At 39.2% G+C, this 14,723-nt stretch overlaps 1 protein-coding gene and 1 long non-coding RNA gene across 3 annotated transcripts in view; one reads left to right on the top strand and one right to left on the bottom strand.

Moving 5' to 3' along the window:
• The window catches only part of SOX5 (SRY-box transcription factor 5), a 931,891-nt gene that overhangs the window by 860,351 nt on the left and 56,817 nt on the right, over nucleotides 1–14,723 (bottom strand). Inside the window, exon 1 of one of the 2 annotated variants that reach the window (XM_036017302.1) lies at nucleotides 8,777–11,240. The exons of the other annotated variant lie outside the window; for it this stretch is intronic. The gene's annotated coding sequence lies outside the window, so the exon portion shown is untranslated. Of the gene's footprint in view, nucleotides 1–8,776; nucleotides 11,241–14,723 lie in introns of those variants that run through there. 2 annotated transcript variants of the gene reach the window in all.
• Nucleotides 374–611, top strand: LOC118498672. Its single transcript, XR_004901141.1, has 2 exons — nucleotides 374–415; nucleotides 465–611. It is a non-coding gene; the product is annotated as an uncharacterized LOC118498672 (long non-coding RNA).

Raw genomic sequence — 14,723 nt, 5'->3', positions numbered from 1 at the left:
ATCATCCGCCCAAGGTGATGACCTTCAGCTCTGTATCCATAGATTCCCTTGTTCGCGCCACACTACACTGTCAATTCCAATTTGACACTAATCCTGGTGAGAAAACTATGAGTAATAAATACTGACTGTGTCTCCACTTCCAGCCAAGATGACAGTATAGGTAGATGTGCTTTGCATCCTCACACAACCAAAAGAAGGACAACAACCAATTCAAAAACAAACAAACAAACAAAAACTGCTCGAAAACCAAACTATATGGAAGTCTGACAACCAAGGAGTTAAACTAGAAACATTCATCCAGACTGGTGTGTCACAACAAAGAATATGGCCCAAATGAAATAACAGATCACAACTCCAGAAAAAGAACTCAGTGACCAGAAGATAGACAACCTATCAGATACAGAGTTCAAACACTGTTAGTCAGGGTGTTCACAGAAATGATTGAGTACAATTGCAAAATAAAGGAAGAACTGAAGGCTATATAAAGTTAAATAAAGACAAATATACAGGGGACCAACAGGGAAAGAATGGAAACTGTGACTCAATTCAACGATGTGGAACAGAAGGAAAAAATAAACATTCAACCACAACAAAATGAAGAAACAAGAATTTAAAAAAATGAGAAGAGACTTATGAACTTCTGAGACAACTTTAAATGTTCTAACATCCGAATCATAGGGGTGCCTGAAAGAGAAAAGGAAGAGCAACTAATTGAAAACTTATTTGAATAAATAATGAAGGCAACCTTCCCTAATATGGTGAAGGAATAGACATGCAAGCCCAAGAAGCTCAGAAAGTCCCAAAGAATTTGGACCCAAGGAGAAACACACCAAGACACATAATAATTAAATTATCCAAGATTAAAGATACGGACAGAATCTTAAAAGCAACAAGAGAAAAAGAGACAGTTACCTACAAAGAAGTTCCCATGAGACTATCAGCTGATTTCTCAAAAGAGACCTTGCAGGCAAGAAGGGGCTAGAAAGAAGTATTCCAAGTCATGAAAGGCAAGGACCTACATTCAAGATTGCTCTATCCAGCAAAGCTTTCATTTAGAATGGAAGAGCAGATAAAGTGCTTCTCAGATAAGGTCAAGTTAAAGGAGTTCATCATCACCAAGCCCTTATTATATGAAATGTTAAAGGAACTTATCTAAGAAAAAAGATTAAAAATATGAACATTAAAAAGACAGCAAACTCACAGTTATTAACAACCACACCTAAAACAAAAGCAAACTAAGGAAACAATTAGAACAGGAAAAGAACCACAGAAATGGAGATCACATGGAGGGTTAGCAAGAGGAAAGTGGGAGGAGGAGAGAAGGAAAAGGTACAGAGAATAAGTAGCATAGACGGTAGGGAGAAAATAGACAGGGAGAGAGCAAGAATAGTATGGAAAATGTAGAAGCTAAAGAACTTATGACACATGGACATGAACTAAAGAGGGGGGATGTGGGTGGGAGGGGGTGTGCAGGGGGGAGGGGAGTGGATGGGGGAAATGGGACAACTGTAATAACATAATCAATAAAATATATTTAAAAAAAGTTACAGGCAAGACGAGCCTGGAAAGAAGTATTCAAAGTCAAGAAAGTCAAAGACCTACATCCAAAATTACTCTATCCAGGAAAGCTGTCATTTAGAATGGGAGGGCAGATAAAGTGCTTCCCAAATAAGGTCAAGTTAAAGCAGTTCATCATCACCAAGCCCTTATTTTATGAAATATTAAAGGGACTTACCTAAGAAAAAGAAGATCAAAACTATGAACAGTAAAATGACAACAAACTCACAATTCTCAACAACTGAACTTAAGAAAAGCAAAACCAAAACAAAAGCAAACTAAGCAAATAACTAGAACAGTAACAGAATCACAGAAATGGAGATCACATGGAGGGTTATCAGTGGGGAGGGGGTGGTTAATGGGGGAAAAGGTATAGGAAATAAGAAGCATAATTAGTAGGCACAAAATAAGGGGTAGGCAGTTAAGAATAGTATGGGAAATGGAGAACCTAAAGAACTTACATGTACGACCCATAGACATGAACTAAGAAGGGGATGCTGGAGAGAGGGGAGGTGCAGGGCAGAGGGGATAAAGGGGAGAAAAAATGGAACAACTGTAATAGCATAATCATTAAAATATACCAAAAAAGGGACACAAAACAGGCACATGAAAAGACTGGATTTGCAAGAAAAAGCCAAACATTTCCCTAATATTTCTTTGAATATTTTACATAGACCATTTTTTGAAGATTTTATTTATTTATTTTTAGAGAAAGGAAGGGAGGGAGAGAGGGAGAGAAGTGTCAGTGTGTGGTTGCTTCTCCTGTGACCCCTACCGGGGACCTGGCCCACAACCCAGGCATGTGTCCTGACTGGGAGTCCAACCAGCGACCCTTTGGTATGCAGGCCAGCACTTAATCCACTGAACTACACCAGCCAGGGCCCTATTTCTTCACTTAAAAAAAAAAAGGCAATCTTCTTTAACATTCCACTTAAGACAGGAAGTTACTCCAGAGCAGCAAAACTTATCTCTGTAATTACCAACATTTTACTTTTGGAGATATTTCTCCCAAGGAAAGACAACAACTATTTAGTTCAGGATCCCATTCAAATAGGTTGTCATCATTACAAACTCTAATGTGTGCTTTACTAAAGAAGCAGTGGCCAGGAGATGAACAAACACCTCTACCAGCCAGGGCCACCATAGCCAGTGTCTTTCAATAGACATCTATCAGAGTTTTAGAGTCGGGGTGATACTAACTGAACCCCTTATCTGGGGCATAGAGGATACCAGGAGTTTGGCTCTTGTCCTTCTCCCATCGCAGAATCAGGGAACACATTTATCTCCCAGTTACAACACAGTGGAGGAGAACTAAATGAGTATTACTTCCCTGCAGCAAAACTAAAATATTTAGATTGTCAAACTGTCAAAGGAACAGATCTTAAAAAGAGGAAAAAATGCAGATAATTGAATAATTCATCATGGATCCATTCAATAGTGACTTAAAATGTTTGCTTTTACTTAAGGTTAAAAAAATCCCTCAGCCACTTATTATATAGGTCATGTCCTATTCTTCATCTGTTAGGAGTTGCCAAGTTCCCAGATACTACGCATTCCTGTTCAACATGTTTCAAAAAGATCTACGATATCAGCCTATCTGCAGCTAGATCTGACTAGAGAATGTTGCACTTAATTTTAAAGATGTTCACTGTTAAATCTTTTATTTTGCCCTAAGTGAGAATTGTTAATACTTAACAATCCTCCCGCATCCCCAACCCAGGTCTTACCCAGGCCCCTTTTAAGGGTGTCTACTCTAAACCATCCAGTTCTGAAGCATAGAGGTGACACGAGGTAATTTCCACTTAGAGGCATTACCATAAAATCGCCAGAGAATTCAAAAAGTAAAATATCACAAATTAATTTTAATCCATTAAGGATTTCAAGGGCCCTGTAGTTTTAAAATATTCTAATAGAAAGTTAAAGCCAAGCTGGGATAAGATCCCAGCAAACTCAATTTATTGTGTTTATGTACCATTTGTCTTCTGGGCAAGTAACTAAAGGTCATTTGTTCTCCATGGCAAGTGTTGAAAATAGTTTACATTGAAGGTCTGACTTAAAGGAACAATGTGAAACTCCTGAGGCCTAAAATGACCTTTGTACGCCAACACAGATGTCCAAATCTCTTAAAGAGCAGAGCAATGATGTTTGCACTCTGATTTCCGGTTACTTAACTCCCTTCTCCTCAGTGTCTCCGATGGAGGAATCAGAGTCTTTTCCTGCTTGTAGATCTCAGTGGATCTGAAGAACTGTCCCACCCAGGCATCCAAGCTGAATGTCAGGCTGAAGAGGGGCACGTTCCCGACCTGCATCTGTCAAATGAGTGGGAAGCTGCTGCAGAGAGGGAGGCACGTGGTAAACTGTGTCTGTGAGTGGGGGCTGCTTCACTCCCCAGAGGCTCGAGTGGGCTTCTGGGAGGCTGTGCAGTCACCCAGCACAAAGTCTGGCAGAAACTCAACCAAGCCTCCTCAGAGAATGAGGGGAAAGGAACAAAGAGAAAAAGAGATGAGGCCCACAATCAAGGTTGCACGCCACTTCACCTTCAGCCTTCCAAATACCTGGAGGCTTTAAGGAACTCTTGCTCCCAACTCTTTCAGCAAAACTCAGAATTGTCAAGTGGTAAAAATATATACATCTGTCCAATTAACATTTACCCACATTCAAGGGACAACTTGGCCATACTCCTTGCTGTCCCAAAGAGGGGCACCAAGACATCTCTCAACAGCAAACAGGGCCCTAGTAGAGAGAGAGGGATGTGTGTTTTCATTTTCTCTTCCAGGTCAGCTGGGCTTACTTTTTATCCTCAGGCTTTACTAACCACACATCAGGGTTGCTGCCTATAAGGAGACAAAAAAAAACCCACACATGCACCTAAAACCTTTTCTAACTTTTAATGTGATCCATAAGGACACCTAAATTCGAGTTCACTCCATACTGCTCACAGAGACAAAGGCAAAATTTATGTTGAAGCCCTTACAGCAAACCTCCCTGGGGTTCACAGGTCCTCCTGCAGGTTATGGCAGACCTCACACAGTCAGCAAGCTGCCTGGGCACATTTGGTGGCAAAACAATGCCATAAAACACGCACCACCATGAACAGCATAGCCCATTTTCTCTATAGCACAGTTTTTTTCGGGCTACATATTCTACCAATATTCAGAACAAGGAAAGCACCCAGGGCACCTAGAACATTAAGATTTTGGGTTTAACTTGTATGGAGTTCTTTTTTTAAAAAAAAAAATATTTTATTGTTTATGCTATTACAGTTGTCCCAATTTTTCCCCTCTGCCCCTTTCCTGAAATTTTGCCCTGTGGTTTCCCAAGACTGTTCTTGATATGGGCGATCCACATCGAGGAGAAAAAAAGGAAACAGATAGATTGCTTTTATAGCACTTGTAATATCATTTTCCCTTTACTTACTATGAAGTAAAGTAGCCTGTTGAACTTTTGTACAAGGCATTCTCTTTAAAGATGATCATTAGTACTACACAAGCAAAATTATGAAACAGGTATGAAGCTAGTATGTCCCAATAAGGCTCAAACCAGAACAACTATTTTTTTCCACTTACACAGGAAAATTCAGGGGAAAATTGGTTACATGGGCAACTCACAGTTTCTTTTGGAATGCTTTCATGGAAATTCAGGCTGCATTTGATACACACACCATATTTTTTTTAATGGTGTCATGTGGGTGGGTTGGAGGCACATGAAGAGCTCCAAGATCCATATAAATATCCAAAATGGGCACGGAGAAACTCACTCATTTCCTTTTTCATTGTCTATTGCTCATTGACTAACTTACTGGTAGCTTAATACTCTAATATTCCTTTATGCGTATTTTAACTTAACCATTATTAGCACCAGGTTTCTAAAATGCATGGCTGAAAATGCTATCATCCCCCTCAAAAAAGTATTTAAAAACAACAAAACACCAAAAGAGCTGCTACATTTAAAATAAGGAGTAAGATGAGCTTACCCTTATTCTTTTCAACCCAAAGCCAACCAAGGTAGACAAACCAACCAGCAAGCAATAAACCTAACATCTCTCTCTCCCTCTCCCTCCCTCCCTCTCCCCCCCCCCCCCCCCCCTCTCTCTCTCTCTCTCTGCCAAGGGTGCCAAGGGTGCTGCCTGGGTGGTAGCCATTCATTCTGGCTTGTGTGTACTTGGAGTAAAGGGACTAGTTAATGGGGAAATTACAGATGACTCTGTATGGTGGGTTTCATGTTTACATTTGTGGTAAAACCCAAGGCAACTGATCTGTAACCCTGACTTGAATCGAGCCCTTACATGGAAATTTTTCCAGCCTGTGGCAGCACCTAAACAGGCTTTCTGGGAAGGGTGCAAGAACCTACTCTTCATACTGTAGCCTTTGCCAGAGTACTTTATTACACGACTCATAATTGTCCTGAACAGCTCGCCCACACCCATCCCCAAGGCAGTGTTCACTACAGTCACATGCTAGTGTATGGTTAAAAAAGATTTTCAGACAATGCAAATCAATGAGGGTTTGGTTCTGAATGGCAGAAATAATATCTGAATCAAAGAGTGAAGATGTACAAAAGTCTTTTGAAGCAAAGCAGTAACCAAAGCATGTTAAATTGGCTAATACAGTAACCACAAAGAAGAACAAAGGGATGAAGGAATAGTGAAGAGACAAAGGAATGGATACATGGAGGTCTCATGAGCATTGGAATCACATTTCAAACCCAATGCTGCCCACTGCAACTAACACTCACTCTAAATGTATGAAATAGAACTCAGTCTACCTTCCTTGCACTGTTTTTCCTTGTGGCTTGAGGAAATGCTTTGCCTTACACCATTGTAGGGATTAGCTGTTTCACACTCTATGTAGAATTTGTTTAAGGTAAACTAGGAGCTAGCAAGTCACTACACGTTCAGAATGCATTTGCCAAATTAGGAACCCACCATCTTCACTCCAATTAGTTCCTTTGAGGTGATAAAGTATAAACAGTCTTGGTTAAAGCAACAACTACAAGCAGATACACACACTTACCAAGTTTTTGGTCATAATAAAATCCTTAAACTCAAACTAATCAAAAGAGGAAAAAAGAACTACCATCTGTCTCCCCTTCATGTTAGTATGTGAGCTTCATACACATCGGGCTGAGTAAGGGGCTCCACAGTGCAACCTGCAAGTGAGGCGCCATTGAAATTCAGCCACCGACGGAGCTGTGGACGCTGGGAGCTGTGTCAGGTAATAAAGGAAATAAATGCATTCTGATTGATTGTTTAGCCTCATTCTCCTGATTTAAACGTACCCAAAAATTTCCACCTCCTTTGGTATGAAGCAAAGATAACATTTTCCCTCACAAGGAAATACCTTGCCTACAGTAAAATAAAGTGTACACCACGGTACATCTATCTCAGGAAGTTTCCATAAACCTGAACACTTACAAAAACGTGAAGCACAGGTTCGAGGCCACAGAGTACAAGACCAGTAATGTTCCTGAAATGATGAAAAGTAATCATGTTGCAGTCTTTGATGAAGTTGCTTTGAAAAGTCAGTGAGTCAGTCCCCTCAAGTATTAATAGAAACAGAGTCAGAGTTATAATAAACACTTCAGGATATCTTGTCACTGGCAAGTGATGCTAAACAATGTCACCATAACTGACTGCTTTCCGCAGTCTACAAGTAACACTTAGGGATTTTGTTCTTGATACTTCTGATGCAAATTGGTCCTTTGTGAAACAATAGGCTTACTGTAAAAGAGTTTACATGTATTGCTCTACAGAAGGTCTCAGGAGTTAAGTTTAAGATGTGAAGTTTTATGTGCACATTAAAAATTATTTTAAGAAAGAATATGTTGAAATAAATTCAAATATATGAGTACTATTCCAGCATTTTTGATGATTTTTTCCCTCTTTCTTCTTCATTAAGTAAAATATTTTCATTGTCATGAGCAAAACTGATAAAATAACATCTTCTTTCCCATTGTTAATCCCTTTTCCATTTTACAAGTTGATTTTCCAGACAGGCCCAGTGTCCTAAAGGAATCCCATCTCTTGTGAGAGTTCCTTGCTTGGACTTTGTGAGCCTTGCCTCGCCTACAGCTTCTAATAAATGACACCCTTTTTCACACTATGGGGTTTTATTTGTGTGTAGTGGTGGGGGAGGTCTATTATCACTTTCTTTTAATGAGAAGGCTTGAAATCCCTGGCTAAAAGTCAGTGTCAGCAGTACTCAAACTTGTCAAGATCATTAAAAACAAGAAAAATCTAAGAAACAGTCATAGTCGAGAGAAGCCTAAGAAGACATATTATTAAATGTAATGTGGTACCCTGATGGAGTCCTAGAACAGAAAAAAAAAAGGATACTAAGCAACAAAGTATAGACTATAGTTAATAATAATGCATCAATACTGTGCTTTAATTGTAAAATTAATGTGCCATCCTAATATAAGATATTAATAATAGAGAAAACAGTATAGGTGTTATAGGGGAACTATTTGTACTGCTGATTTTCCATAAATCTAAAACTCCTCTAATATAAAAAGTGTGTTTTAAAAAGGCCGTGTTAGTATAAATGCAACTGAACTCTCTTTAGAAGTACTTGTATTATTTGATAACTTTGTCAATTGTAGAATGTATTGGGTGATGTGAAAGAACTGAAAAAATTGACACAGGCTCTTTACAAATAATAATATCTGTTGAGATTTCCTGCCCACCATGAAAATGACGGCAAGGATTTCATGCTTTAAAAAGAAGGAAAATATCTGAGCAAATCATACCAACGTGTGGAATATACACGCGGAGAACTCCGCACCCTTCTCTGACCCCTACAGCACATAGGACTAGGCAGGGAAATGAAAGTCATGTGCATAGCTCCTCTTGCACTTGTAAAGTATACAAAGGCAAGATAACCATGAGGCCTGATGGGTTTACTGCTCCCTGAAGATCAGCTGTCAGGGCAAGAAATGTTTTCTAAGCCAGGCCTTTCAATGAAAATGACAGCTAATAATAACACCTTTGGAAGTTTTAAAGTGCTTCACATTTATTATTTCATTTTATCCTCGCAGCTGCATGAAACAGCTGCGCATCTATGCTGTCACATGGATGACGATGGTTACTATTCTCATAATTGATGGAGAAAACAAAGATATGAAAAGGTTATGAAACTGACCTAAAGTCACATCACAAGTAAGTTACTGAATTCAAGCAAGGGTCTAACTCTAAACCTCAACCTCCCACCTTAACTCATACCTGGGAATAATGTGCTTTCATGAAAAGAATTTTCTTATCTTAACATTCTGTTTCATAGTCCGGTACACACCATTCTAAGCATAACAGAAGTCTATGGTGAGGCGGTTCCAAGGTACCACAGTTTCCTGTAAAACATTAATGATAAACAGAGTGAAAGGCCAGGATAGTGTCAGACAAAGTTGGTCATTCTTTCCCTCAATATCAGTGTATTCGAAACAAATACTGAAAAATAGTGTTGCCACAGAATTAAGCTCAGAATAAGTTACAGAATTCCACAGATTCATCTCTAAATATTGTGACTAGATTGCCATGAATGTTGGATCTGACTAGTGCACGTCTTTGCCTTAAAACAGTAATTTTACCTCTGATACCACGCTAGCATGGTGACTTGGGGCATTCACTTGCTGATTTGCCACTGAGAGCCATGTTTGTTACAGAGTTTCTGACAGAAGATTTAAAGTCCATCTTGTTTCCAATGAACCATTATCAAATTAAGGATATCTAGTTATAACCTGGCATTTATTCAAGAAACTAAAATGTAGTTCTTCAATTCAGCTATAACTAAAAAAAGTATCAGCACGATTTAGTCATTCAGTGACTATCTACTGGATGTCCTCCGTGGGCACTGCACCACAATATGGACCTAATATGAATAGAGTATGGCCCCAGTGCACTGGGAACTTAAGTCTTACCATGGGAAGCCAGTATAGTTAGGTCAGAATCAGAAGACTTGAAGGGAATAATCTTCTAATATTTCTCTTGTTCTTTTTCCTTCCTCTGCTTAGAACCACAAACAAGCCTAAAAAGTAAAGTACTGGGAAAGTACTTTGGGAAAGATAATGTGCAAAATGCTCCTCGTGGACTTCATTCCAGAGAATTTAACCTGGCCTCATTAAAGAGCACGAACCAATAATGAGTCTGGATGTTGGTTTCTTTTCAGTTTGAGTGCGCATTTGAGAACAACGGCTCCTCGGAGGTCAACTTCCAGAATAACATCGAAAAGGTACAAGTCATTTCTGGTTGAGGTTCAAGGGTCTGATTAAAGAATGCATTTTAGGTTGTGAAGTACATCCCATCACACACTAACATCCGAGATTACATTCATTTATGAACATAGAAAGTGTAGATTTATAATAAAAATTTTTTAAAAACATAGCATTGGGGAGGGTGTGGTAAGGCAAGGTCTCCAGACCTACATCTAGAGTAAGGGTCCAAGAGATTCCTTTTCCAGCAAAGTCAAAGACAGAGCTGGGATTTGACTCTGGATAATTTGTATTATAAATTAATATTGTAAATTACTCTGGGTTTTTAAACTATATTTGAGAATAAACATGAAGTAAATCCCGTAACTTTACTCCATGGCAATAAATTCAGTTGAATATGCCAACATGCTCTAAACTGTTGAAAGGAGGACAAACTTAAAATAACCTGATCTCATAACCAAACAGATTTAAAGCGGAGGAACAGTATTCTCTATACTCTTTGATCCAGAAAGTATGGGTTTTTGAACTCCAGAATCTTAACAACCTCAACTTCTGCTCATTTTCAAGCAACTCCTACACACACAAAAATACCTGTAAAGAAGAGTAATGCCTAAATATTGAAAAGTTACTTAAACTTCACCCAAACTTATTGAAAAAGTCAAATTGAGCTACAAATCCCTGGAGACATAGTTTGCCTCTGTCCTTTTTGGCTTTGCCTATATGGAAAAGAACAATAATTACAGAAAGTATCATTCATTTTTAACACTTCTCCCAGATTCTTTCTTATCTTCCAAAAATTGCCCAGCTTCACTCTTATATTTAAGGAAGCGAGAATTCCAGAAATTTTGACCCTCTGGCTCAGTATACCCACGCTTCACCACTTCCAGGTAATTTATGTAATATTACTGGGAGTAGCAGAAGAGAAACAAAACAACTGCACAAAAAGCCTTGAGGGATTTTTCTTTTTGGCTGGTTAAAATGTTTCAGAATTATTTAAGAGTTGGAAAAGGAACAATAAACCACACCCTCTAAGAGCTCCAGTCTGAATTCCACCATTAGTTTACACCATGTTTTCCAATCCAAAATCTCAGTCTATTAATGAGACTAAAAGGGGTAAGAGCCCCCCAAAAGTTGTGCTGATGTCATAAGAGCTGGCCTGAAATAGAACTTCTAAAACATAATTTAATTAAAGAACATAGACTGAATTCATTACTGAACACCTTGCTCTTTATGCATATACAAGTTCTACTGGCTTCCTCCCAAGGTAACAATGCTCATCTCTCCCCCATTTGTGGTTTCTACAAGTGCCATTGAACATGAAATTTCTTACAGCACAGAGCTGCCTGGGACTTCATGCAGAGGAGGCTGTTAGAAAACCATTACACCTGTAACAAACACAGTCCTTTGACAAAGACACTACAGACAGCGCTAACAACATACATAATGATAGAAGTCCTAGAACTTGGTATCCTGTGGGCTAAAGCCAGGTTGAAAGAAAATTAATAAGATATATTTAGATTATGACTTTTTACCAAATGGCTGTATCCCTCTCTCCAAATACATAATTTGCTAAAGATATGTTTCTCCGATGCCACACAAGAAATAAAGAGAAGTTTTTGTTTGAGCCTGTTTATTTTTTAAAGGCCAAGTCATTCCATTTCAAACAACAATAGAATCATCCTAAAATCCCAGATAAAAGGGGTAAGGAGGTCAAGGATTGGTTTGAGAGCCTGAAAGAACTCCAACAAGGGCCTCACAACAGTGACGCTGGGGAGGGCCTTTGTTCTAATGCTCTGGGGATTTATTTATTGGGTCTTTGTCATGTGCCAGGCATCATTCTCAGTGTTTTACATGGCTGATCTCGGTGAAGACTCATGGCAGACTAATAAGGTAAATAATATCATTGCCACCATCTGACCGGTGCAGAAACAAAGGCTAAGAAGGATTAAGTAACTTTCCAAAGACCCAGCCGGTCAGACAGACCGTGGTTTCTACTCCGACAGCCTGACTCCCAAACCCACACTCCAACCCCTTTGCTGGACTGTGCCTATCATATGAGCTTATGCTCTTCCACCTCTTTCTCCCTCAGAGGATCATGACCATGACCCCCGGTAAAGAGCCAAGTATGATCTTGACTCTTTCTGCTCCTCTTAAATATTAATTTCAAACCCCTACGACAATAATTTCTCAGAATCGCCTGATTTAATCCCTCAGCAATTCCACAAATGTTTACTGATTGCCTCCTATCTATGAACAAAACTGACTAAATGTATCATTCCTACCCCAAAAGAGCTCATAATCCATTACTTTAAAAGGACTATACAAATGAAATAAATGAGATGACGTGCAAAGACCAGATCATTACGCTCTTGTGCCTAACTCTTCACCAAGATCTTAAAATCAACACCCTTTGTGCTGGTTCCCAAATCCCCACATGAACTGGCCTCTCCCCAGCTGTCTCGGGGAATCTTACTACTAACCCCTTGGCTCAGTGTACTGCAGACACTTGACCTTCCTCTTATTCTTGGAACTCACCAAGATTTCTCCTGTCTCAAGACCTTTGTGCCTTTTCCCTCTTCTCCTAGATCTTCTCAGGGCTGGCTCCTCCTTTGCATTCAAGTCACGGCCTAATAACACCTTCTTGAAATGACCTACCCTGAACAACTCAATCTAATCTGGCCTACACTCTCTTTCCCCCAACCCCAAGTATAATTTCATCATAATTATCTAATGTATTCATAGTATGTGTTGCCACAAGAAATTGAGAATTTTAACATTGTATTTACTTGTTTATGGTCTGCAACCCCATCCTCCACTAGAGGGCAAAGCCCATAAGACCAGGAGCCTTGCTCTTGCACCTCCTGGACAAGAAAATTTGCACTAAGTTAATTGTGTAAGAAATGTGCTTTTAAAGAGATGTGGCAACTCAGCAAAACTGAGTGCAGCGGGCCCTGCAAGGAAAGAGAACAAGGTGAGCAGAGGAGAGAGGTGTGGCGCATGCTCAGGAAGGACGGAATAGTTTAGTTTGGGCAATGCACATCCGAACATAGGACAGTGGACTGACTTAACAACAGCAAGGGTCTCCAGGGTCAGGGGAAGAATTTGGTTGGTAGCAGGGATCCACAGAATGTTTCATAGCAAGGAAGTAGCACAGGCAAAGCATAGCACAGCATTAGAAAAATCAGAGGCTGAATTAACAGTCCAGGCAAAAAATACTAATGACATTTTAAATCATTGTGATAAAAAACTAGAAATCTCTGCCTTTTTTGAAATAGAAAACTCTCTAAAGAGAACAGGAAGAAAAGAACTATGAGTCTGGTGCTGTTAACTGTTGGAACAGAAAGTACAATGTTATGAAGTATAAAGTTGAACATAATGATGAAATTTGTTTCTCTAATATCTGTTCAAAAGCCTTTTGCAAAATAAACACAGATTTATTATATCAAACCACCCAAAGTGACTCATCCCTTTGGAAGTCCGTCTCCGGCATCTTCTCTCCTCAGGCCTCAGATTCTTTGGAAAAGTCTAGCAGATCAGTGGCCTGATGACAAGACAGAAGTCAGAACTCAAAATCCTAAATCCACTTCTGCCACCGAATTGCTGTCTGACAAGGAGCTTTGTGTCATTTTTGTATCTGTAAAATCCTTATGAAGCAAATGTTTCATACATTAACTGATCAGTGGCTGGTAATCACCCTAATACACCAAACTGCATAGAAAGACTTTCAATGAAGTCTCTTACGAAGTATTCTTACACTGTCCTGTACTTAACTTTTTTTTCTGTATCAAGCAGTGGAAGTAGAAATACCCACATTAACACATATGTGTGTATGTGTGCCCTACAAACAGTGGCTTGGTCCTTAAAATTTCCCAGATAACAAAATTGAAAAAAGTGTCTTTTTAAAAGACATGATGATGTAAACACAAGGAAGTTTAAAATAACACTTGTATAAACTGTTTGAAATTGAAGAGAAAAAAACACACCCCAAAAGCATTTTGTCAGAATAAAAAGAAAACAAATCCAAAATCCTGACAGCAACATAAAAGCCAAATTCTCCCCCTTCCTTTCATAATGGCTTTTCTATTGAGCTTCATTTTGACCTTCCATTACTTTCCCAACATTAAAGAACACTGCCTTTCAAAACTCTCCATTTCTGTGCCAGTGGTACTGTTATTCCTTCCCCCATTGTTGGGAGTTCTTAGCTGCCACTGTACAATCATTGGTCTCTCCTAACAAATAGAAACTAGCATTTTTATATACTTTCCACTTTAAATTCATACCCTGCATAAAAAGATAACCATAAATCCATAAAATACCAAGAAACAGAAAACAGGAAAGGTGGCTATCTCTTTGCTAGAAAAGAAGTAATCCACATGAGAACTGATCTATAGCCAATGCACCCTCACCCCGCCCCTTGTCAGAGGCCACAGGATGTGCCGTGTATGAAAGGAAAACAGCTTGACTTCATTAGTCAGAGCTGGGAGGGTGAACCCACTGCATGCTCTGATTGATAAAGTTTCATTACAAATTAGCCCATCTCTTTGATGAAAACGGGCAAGGCAGAGACTACCACAATTTTATCCTCATAAATTAGTCAGCCAGACAAACACTAAACACAGCTTGCCACATGAGTGGCAAGCTAATTTAATTAATTCATACACAGCACCTCATTAAGAGCAGTTTTAGCACTAAGGTTGTGATCTTGTTGAGTCTGCATTATTTTCCATGAAGATGCCCACTTTGTTGTTAGGGATGAGAGGCCAAGATAGGGACAATGTGTGTGTGTGTGTGTGTGTGTGTGTGTGTGTGTACACATATATGCCTTTGTGTACTATGGCAACTGAGAGGACCTAGTGCAGGGAAGAATAACATAGACACGTTCTATACTCTGACAACCCAAATGGGCACATACAAATCTTTTAACCTAAGAGTTTATATTAATGGGTCACATTATGCTTTTGCTT

The sequence above is a fragment of the Phyllostomus discolor genome, chromosome 2 (assembly GCF_004126475.2).
Source record: "Phyllostomus discolor isolate MPI-MPIP mPhyDis1 chromosome 2, mPhyDis1.pri.v3, whole genome shotgun sequence".
NCBI lineage: Eukaryota > Metazoa > Chordata > Mammalia > Chiroptera > Phyllostomidae > Phyllostomus > Phyllostomus discolor.
This window is presented reverse-complemented; position numbering and strand designations above follow the sequence as displayed.